This window comes from Rhinopithecus roxellana, chromosome 6 (assembly GCF_007565055.1).
Source record: "Rhinopithecus roxellana isolate Shanxi Qingling chromosome 6, ASM756505v1, whole genome shotgun sequence".
NCBI lineage: Eukaryota > Metazoa > Chordata > Mammalia > Primates > Cercopithecidae > Rhinopithecus > Rhinopithecus roxellana.
Window position 1 is genome coordinate 122,899,142 of NC_044554.1, and position 8,793 is coordinate 122,907,934.

Below are 8,793 nucleotides of genomic sequence, written 5' to 3' on the forward strand. Positions count from 1 at the left end.
AAGATACATGCACATGTATGTTTATCATGGCACTATTCACAATAGCAAAGACCCAACCCAAATGCCCATCAGTGATAGACTGGATAAAGAAAATGTGGTACATATACACTACGGAATACCCATAAAAATGAATGAGATCATGTCTTTTGCAGGGACATGGATGAAGCTGGAAGCCCTCCTCCTCAGCAAACTAACACAAAACAGAAAACCAAACACTGCATGTTCTCACTCATAAATGGGAGCTGAACAATGAGAATACATGGACACAGGGAGGGGAACAGCACACACTGGAGACTGTTGGAGAGGGGTGAGGGGAGGGAGAGCATCAGGACAAATAGTTAATGCATGCGGGGCTTAAAAGGTAGGTGATGGGTTGATAGATGCAGCAAACCACCATGGCACATGTGTACCTCTGTAACACACTTGTGCGTTCTGCACATGTATCCCAGAACTTAGAGTAAAATAAAAATCAATCAATCACTCAATCAACCAGTAAAATAATCAAAATCATATCAAGTATTTTCTTGGACCATAGTGGAATAAAATTAGAAATCAATACTAAGAGGAACTCCAAAACTACGCAAATAATGGAAGCTAAACAATTTGCTCCTGAAATACCCTTGGGAAAACAACAAAATTAAGGCAGGAATGAAGACATTTTTCAAAACAATTGAAATTGGAGACACAACATGTGAAAACCTCTGGGGAAACAGCAAAAGCAGTGTTAAGAGGGAAGTTTATGGTGTAAATGCCCACGTCAACAAGACAGAAAGATCTCTTATTAACAACCTAACAGCAAACCTCAAGGAACAAGAAAAACAAGAACAATTTAAACCCAAAGCTAGTAGAAGAAAGGAAATAACCATGATTTGAGCAGAGCTAAATAAGTTTGAAAGTAAAAATCCACAGTATAATGGATCAATGAAACAAAAATTTGATTTTTTGAAAGGATAAACAAAATTGACAGGCTACTGACTGGATTAACCAAGAAAAAATAAAAGAAGATTCAAATAAGCACAAGCAGAAATTAGTAAGAGGGCATTACAGCTGATATAACAGAAATAAATGGATCATCAGAAGCCCCTATGAACACCTCTGTGTGTGCAAGCTAGAAAACCTAGAGGAAACTGATAAATTCCTGGAAACATACAACCCCCCAAGATTGAATCAGGAAGAAATAGGAATCTTGAACAGACCAATATTGAGTAATAAAATTGAATCAATAATAAAAAAAATCTTACAACAACAACCCAAAAATCTCAGGACCAGATGGATTTATAACCAATTTTTACCAGATTTACAAAGAAGAACTGGGACCAATCTTACTGAAACTATTCCAAAAAATTGAGGAGAAGGGAGTCCTTCCTAACTCATTCTACAAAATCATATTACCCTGATACCAATATCAGGCAAGGACAATTTAAAAAAGAGAGAGAAAAAGAAACTACAAGCCAGTATCCCTGATGAACACAGATGCAAATTCCTCCACAAAATACTAGCGAATTGACTCCAACAGCACGTCAAAAAAATTAATAATAATTCAAGTGGGTTTTATTCCAGGGATGCAAAGATGGTTCAATATCCACAAATCAATAAATGTGATTCATCAAATAAACAGAACTAAAAGCTAAAACCATATGATCATCTTAACAGATGCCAAAAAAGTATTTGATAAAATCCAACATCCCTTAATGATAAAAACCCTCAACAAATTAGGCATCAAAGGAACGTATTTCAAAATAATAAGACACCTATGGGAAACCCACAGCCAACCTAATACTGAATGGAGAAAAGTTGAAAGTATTCTCTGTAAGAACTGGAACAAGACAAGAATGTCCATGGTTACCACTCCTATTCAACATAGTACTGGAAGCTCTGACAAGCGCAGTCAGACAAGATAAAGAAATAAAAGGCATCCAAATTAGAAAAGAGGGATTCAAATTATCCCTGTTTACTGATGAAATGATCATATACCCTAAAACCCTATAGACTCCTCCAAAAAAACTTCTAGAATTGATAAACTCAGTAAATCTTCAGGATACAAAATCAAAGTACAAAAATCAGTAGCATTTCTATACACCAATAATGTTCAAGCTGAAAATGATATCAATAACTCAATCCCATTTATGAAAGCCACAAGAAAATAAAATACCTAAGAATACATATAACCAAGGAGATAAAATATCTCTACAAGGAGAATTATAAAACACTGATGAAAGAAGTTGAAGATTACACAAACAAACAGAAAACTTCCTGTGCTCATGGATTGGAAGAATCAGTATCATTAAAATGACCGTACTGCCCAAAGCAATGTACAAATTCAATGCGATGTCTATCAAATTACCAATGTCTAATTTTTACAGAATTAGAAAAAACAATCCCAAAGTTCATATGGAACCATAAAGAACATTAAATAGCCAAAGCAATCCTAAGAAAAAAGAATAAAGTCAGAAGCATAATACTGCCTGACTTGGAATTATACTACAGATCTATATTAACAAAAATAACATCATACTGGTGTAAACATATAGATCAATGGAACAGAATAGGGAGACCAGATGTAAAGCCACACACCTACAACCAGCTGATCTTTGACAGAGTCAACCAAAATAAAGGGGAAAAGACACCCTATTAAATAAATGGTGCTGGGAAAATTGGCTAGCCATATGCAGAGTAATGAAACTGGACCCCTATCTCTCAACACATACAAAACTTAACTCCAAATGTTCAAAGGCTTAAAGGTAAGACCTGAAACTATAAAAATCCTATAAGAAAACCTAGGAAAAATGTTCTGAAGACTTAAATGTAAGATCTGAAACTATAAAAATCCTGTAAGAAAACCTAAGCCAACTCTATTGCCCTTGGCAAAGAATTTTTTTAAAGACTCCAAGAGCAACTTCAGGAAAAACAAAAACAGACACATAGGACTTAATTAAACTAAAAAGCTTTTGCAAAGAAATAAGCAACAAAGAAATAATTAACAGAGTAAGCAGACCACCTACAGAATTGGAGAAAATATTAACAAATTATGCCTCTGACAAAGGACTAATATCCAGAATTTACAAGGAACTCACTCAAACGACTCAATAAGAAAAGAAAAGAAAAAAAGCCAAAAACAAGCCCGTTAAAAGCTAGGCAAAGCATATGAACAGACATTTCCTAAAAGAAGACATACAAACAGCTAACAAACCCGTAATGTTCAGCATCACTAAATATCAGATAAATACAAATTAAAACTGCAATGAGAATATCATCTTACACCAGTCAGAATGGCTGTCATTAAAAAATTGAAAAGCAAAAGATGTTGGCATAGATTCAGAGCAAAGAGAACACTTATACATTGTTGGTGGGAATGTAAATTAGTTCAACCTCTATGGAAAATAGTATGGAGATTTATCAAACAACTAAAAATAGAGCTACCATTTGACCCAGTAAATCCAGTACTGGGTATTTACTCGAAGCAAAAGAAATCATTATGTAAAAAAGACACCTGTACTTGTATGTTCGTTGCAGCACTATTCACAGCAGCAAAGTCATGGAACCAACCTAAGTGTCCATTGACAGTTGAATCAATAAAGAAAATGTGGCATATATACACCATGGAACAATACTCAGCCACAAAAAAGAATTAAATCGTGGTTTTTGCAGCAACATGGGTGGAGCTGGAGGCTATTACCTTAAGTAAACTAATTCAGAAACAGAAAGTCAAATACCACATGTTCTCAGTTATAAGTGGCAGATAAACAATGAGTACACATGAACATAAAGATGGAAATAATAGACATTGGGGACTCCAAAAGGGAGAGGGTATGATGTGAGTAAGGGTTGAAAAATTGCCTATCAGGTATAACGTTCGCTATTTGGGTAATGAATACACTAGATGCTCAATCCCAGTGTGCAGTATACCCATGTAACAAGCATATGTACCCCCAAATCTAAAATTAAAAAAAATTTTTAAAATTCTTTTATATTTTAATTATCTTTTTAATAAAACAGATTACCTTAATTATATTTTTATTATTATTCAACAAATGATATATTTGTGGAATTTCTTATTGAAATTATGAATTATTTTCCCAATTCCTTTGTATGATTTGTGTTCTCTTGTATTTTACAGAGTTTCCTTAAGATCATTACCTTGAATTCTTTTTCAGGTATTTCATAGATTCTCATTTATTTGGGGTCTGTTACTAGAGAATTATTGTGTTCCTTTGTGGAAGTGTCATATTTCCTTGCTTTTTCTTTTCTTTCCTTTCTTTTTTCTTTTTTTTGTTTTGGTCATGCACATTGATATCTGTGCATCTGGTGTAACAATTGCTCTTCCAATTTTATGGAGTAGCTTTTGCAGGAAAAAGCTTTGCCCTATACATGTATCTATAGTGTCAGTTGGGTAGGGTGCTTTGGCTTTGGTCCTGGGGGGCTGCAGTGCAGTCCTTGTATGTTCTCTTGGGCTATAATCAATATCAGTGCTGTCTGTGAGTTTCTCAGTGACTTAAGCTGTAGTTATTTGTGAAGGTTCTGATGCAGCTTTGATGGGGACAGGGGCACGAGGCAGGTCAGTCCTTGGGACCATGGGGAACCCACGAAGGTGTGTGATGACCCCATTTCTGGAAAGGGGGGTTTGCCAGTGGTGGTGATGACAGACCCTGGATGGGCTGGTCCTCAGGCCCCTGAGTAGCATGTTCAGGCACCAGTGGTTGTGGTGGTTGTGGTGGGCCTGGGTAGGCTGGTTTTTGTACCCCTGGGTGGCACATGTGGGTGCTGGCAGTGGTGGCAACAGGTTTTGGGTGAGTTGATCCTCAAGACCCTGGCCAGCATGCATGGCGGCCCTGCTGCTGGAGGGAGTGAAGTCACTGGTGGTGGTGGTGTTATGCCCCAAGTAGTCCAGTGCTTGGGTCCCTGAGTGGTGCTTGTGGTCCTGCTGTCGAAGGGGTCAGGGTCACTGTTGACAGAGGTGGCTCTGGGCAGGTGACTCTCACGTTCTTGGGAGTACATGTTTTGGCTCCCTATATCCTGGGGACAACTTCCCTGATGTGCAGGACGATGTTTCACAGGGCATAAGGTGCTATATGGGATTCGGTACTAGGGATGTGGCCGCACCACTGGGTCCAGGTGGTGTTGTAATGCTGCGTCCTTCTGGGTGGATTAGGGAGATATCTCCATATATTTTCTTTATTTATTCATCTGTTGATGAACACTTATGTGGATTCCTCATCTTGGCTATTGAGGATAGTGCTTCAATAAGCATGGGAGTCTAGATATCTCTTTGACACACCAATTTTCTTTCTTTTGGACATATACCCAATAGTGGTATTTTTGAATCATATGGTAGTTCTATTTTTAGTTTTTTGAGGAACCACCATGCTACTTACCATAGTGGCCATACTAATTTATCCACCAGCAGTGTATGAGGCTTCTCCTTTCTCTGCATCCTCACCAAGATTGTTGTTTTTGAGTCTTGCTCTGTTGCCCAGGCTGGAGTGCAGTGGCACAATCTTGGCTTACTGCAGCCTCTGCCTCCTGGGTTCAAATGATTCTTGTGCCTCAGCCTCCCGAGTAGCTGGGATTACAGTCTGCACCACCACACCTGATTAATTTTTTTTTTTTTTTTTTTTTTTTTTTTTTTTTTATAGAGATGAGGTTTCACTATGTGGGCCAGGCTAGTCTCGAATGCCTGGTCTCAAGTGATCCACCCGCCTCAGCCTCCCAAAGTGATGGGATTACAGGTGTGAGCCACCATTCCCAGTCTGATAAATGTCCTTTTAACTGGGGTGAGATGATATCATGTTTTGGTTTTGATTTGCATTTATGTGATGCTTAGTAATGTTAAGCATTATTCATATATTTGCTGGCCATTTTGCATATCTTCTTTTGAGAAATGTCTCTTTAGATCTTTTGCCCATTTTAAAATCAGATTATTTGTTATTTTGTTATTGAGTTGTTTGAGTTCCTTACATATTCTGGATATTAATCACTGTCAGTTGATTAGTTTGCAAACACTTTTTCCCACTCTGTAGGTTGTTTCTTCACTTTGTTGATTATTTCCTTGCTGCATGAAGCTTGTTAGCTTAATGTGATCCAATTTGTCCATTTTGCTTTGGTTGCCTGTTCTTTTGAGGTCTTACTTGAGAAATTTCTGCTCAGATCAATGTCCTGGAGCATTCCCTCAACGTTTTCTTGCAATGATTTCATAGTTTCAAGTCTGACATTTAAGTCTTTATTCCCTTTTGATTTGATTTTTGTATATAGTGAGAAATAGAGATATAGTTTCATTCTTCTGCATATGGATATCCAATGTTTCCAGCACCATTTATTGGAGAGACTGTCCTTTCTCCAATGTATGTGCTTGGTGTCTTTTAAAAAAATGAGTCAATTGCAAATGTATGGATTAATTTTTGGATTCTCTATTCTACCCACTGTGGTATATGTGTCTGTTTTTATGCCAGTACCATGCTGTTTTGTTAATACAGCTTTGTAGTATTTTAAGTCAGGTAATGTGATGCCTCCAGCATTTCTCTTTTTGCTCAGGATTGCTTTGGCTATTCTGTCTTTTGTGGTTCCACATAAGTTTTGGGATAGATTTTTTTCTATTTCTGTGAAGAATGTCATTGGTATTTTGATAGGGATTGCACTAAATCTGTGGATACCTTTGTATAGCATGGACGTTTTAACAGTATTAATTGTTCCAATTTATAAACATAGAATATCTTTCCTTTTTTCATTTCCTGGATTATTTTTCCTTCCTGTCCTCTTGATTTCTTTTATCAATGTTGTATAGATCTTTGGCTTTTTTGGTTAAATTCATTCCTAGTTATTGTATTTTATTCATAGCTGTTATAAATAGGGTTGCTTTCTTGGATTCTTTTTCAGATTGCTTGCTTTTGGCATATAGAAATGCTACTGATTTTTGTATGTTGATTTCATATTCTGCAAGTTTACTGAATTTGTTTATCAGCTCCAATAGCTTTTTTTTGGTGGAGTCTTTAGGTTTTTCCAAATAAAAGATTATATCAGGGCCAGGCGCGGTGGCTCATGCCTGTAATCCCAGCACTTTGGGAGGTCAAGGCAAGTGGATCATGAGGTCAGGAGATCGAGACCATCCTGGCTAACATGGTGAAACCCCGTCTCTACTAAAAATACAAAAAAATTAACCGGGTGTGGTGGCGGGTACCTGTAGTCCCAGCTACTCTGGAGGCTGAGGCATCTATGTTCATCAGATATATTGACCCGTAGTTTTCTTTCTGGGTGTGTGTGTCTTTGTTAGTTTTGGTATCGGGGTAATACTGGACTCATAGAATGAGGTCAGATATATTCCCTTTACCTGTGTCTTTGAATAGTTTATGGAGTATTCATATTAGTTCTTCTTTAAATATTTGGTAGAATTTAGCAGTGAAATCATCAGTTTCTGGGCTCTTCTTTGATGAGAGACTTTTTTTTTTTTTTTTTTTAATTATCATGGCTTCTATCTCATTACTTGTTTTTAGTCTATTCAGGTTTTGTATTTCTTCATGGTTCAATCTTGGTAGGTTTTATGTGTCTAGGAATTTAACCACTTCTGGGTTTTCCAATTTATTGGCATGTAGTTGCTCACAATAGACTTTAATGATCCTTTGAATTACTGTGGTATCAGCTGTAATGTCTTTTTTTCATCTCTAATTTCATTTATTTGAGTCTTCTCTCTTTTTAGTTAGTCTGACTAAAGGTTTGCTGATTTTGTTTATTTTTATAAAAACCACCTTTGCATTTCATTGATCTTTTGTATTTTTAGTCTTGATTTTATTTATTTCTGCTAAGATCTTTATTATTTCTTTCCTTCTACTAATTTTGGGTTTGGATTGCTCTTATATTTCTAGTTCTTTAACATGCATCATTATGTGGTTTATTTGAAGTCTTTGTACTTTTTTGATGTACGCCTTTATTGCTATAAACTTCCCTCTTAGCACTGATTTTGCTGTGTGCTCTAAGTTGTGGTATATTGTGTTTCGATTTTCATTTGTTTCAATAAATTTTTAATTATTCTGCTTAATTTCTTTATTTGCTGAACAGTCATTCAGGAGCATGTTATTTAATTTCCATGTGTTTGTATAGTTTTTAAATTCCTCTTGTTATCAATTTCTGTTTTCTTCCATAGTCATCAGAAAAAAATACCTGATACAATTTCACATTTTTTGAATTTTTTGAGATGCATTTTGGTACATCCTTGAAAATGTTTTATGTGTTGAGGAGAAAAATGTGTATTCTGCAGCTATTTGATAAAATGTTCTGCAAATGTTTTAGGCTTATTAGGTGTATATTATAGATTATGTCTAATATTTTATTGATTTCTGTCTAGATGATCTGTCCAGTGCTGAAAGCGGGGTGATAAAATCCACAGCTATTATTGTATTGGGATCTCTCTGTCTCTTTCTCTCTCTCTTTTTCTCTGGCCCTAATATTTGCTTGTTATATCTTCTTGCTGAATTAACCCCTTTGTCATTGTGTAATTACCTGCTTTATTTCTTTCACAGATTTTGTCTTGAAATATATTTTATCTGATATGAGTATAACTACTCCTTACCTTTTTTCGGGTTTACGTTCATATGGAGTATCTTTTTTTTCCATCCCCTCATTTTCCGTCTATGTGTGTCTTTATAGGTCAAGTGAATTTGTTGTAGGCATCACATAGTTGGGTTTTATTTTTTAATACATCCACTCCACCTTTTAATTGGATAATTTAGTCAATTTGTACTCAATGTTGTTATTGATAAGGACTTACTACTGTCATTTTTTCTGGTTGTTTTATTAGTCCTCTCT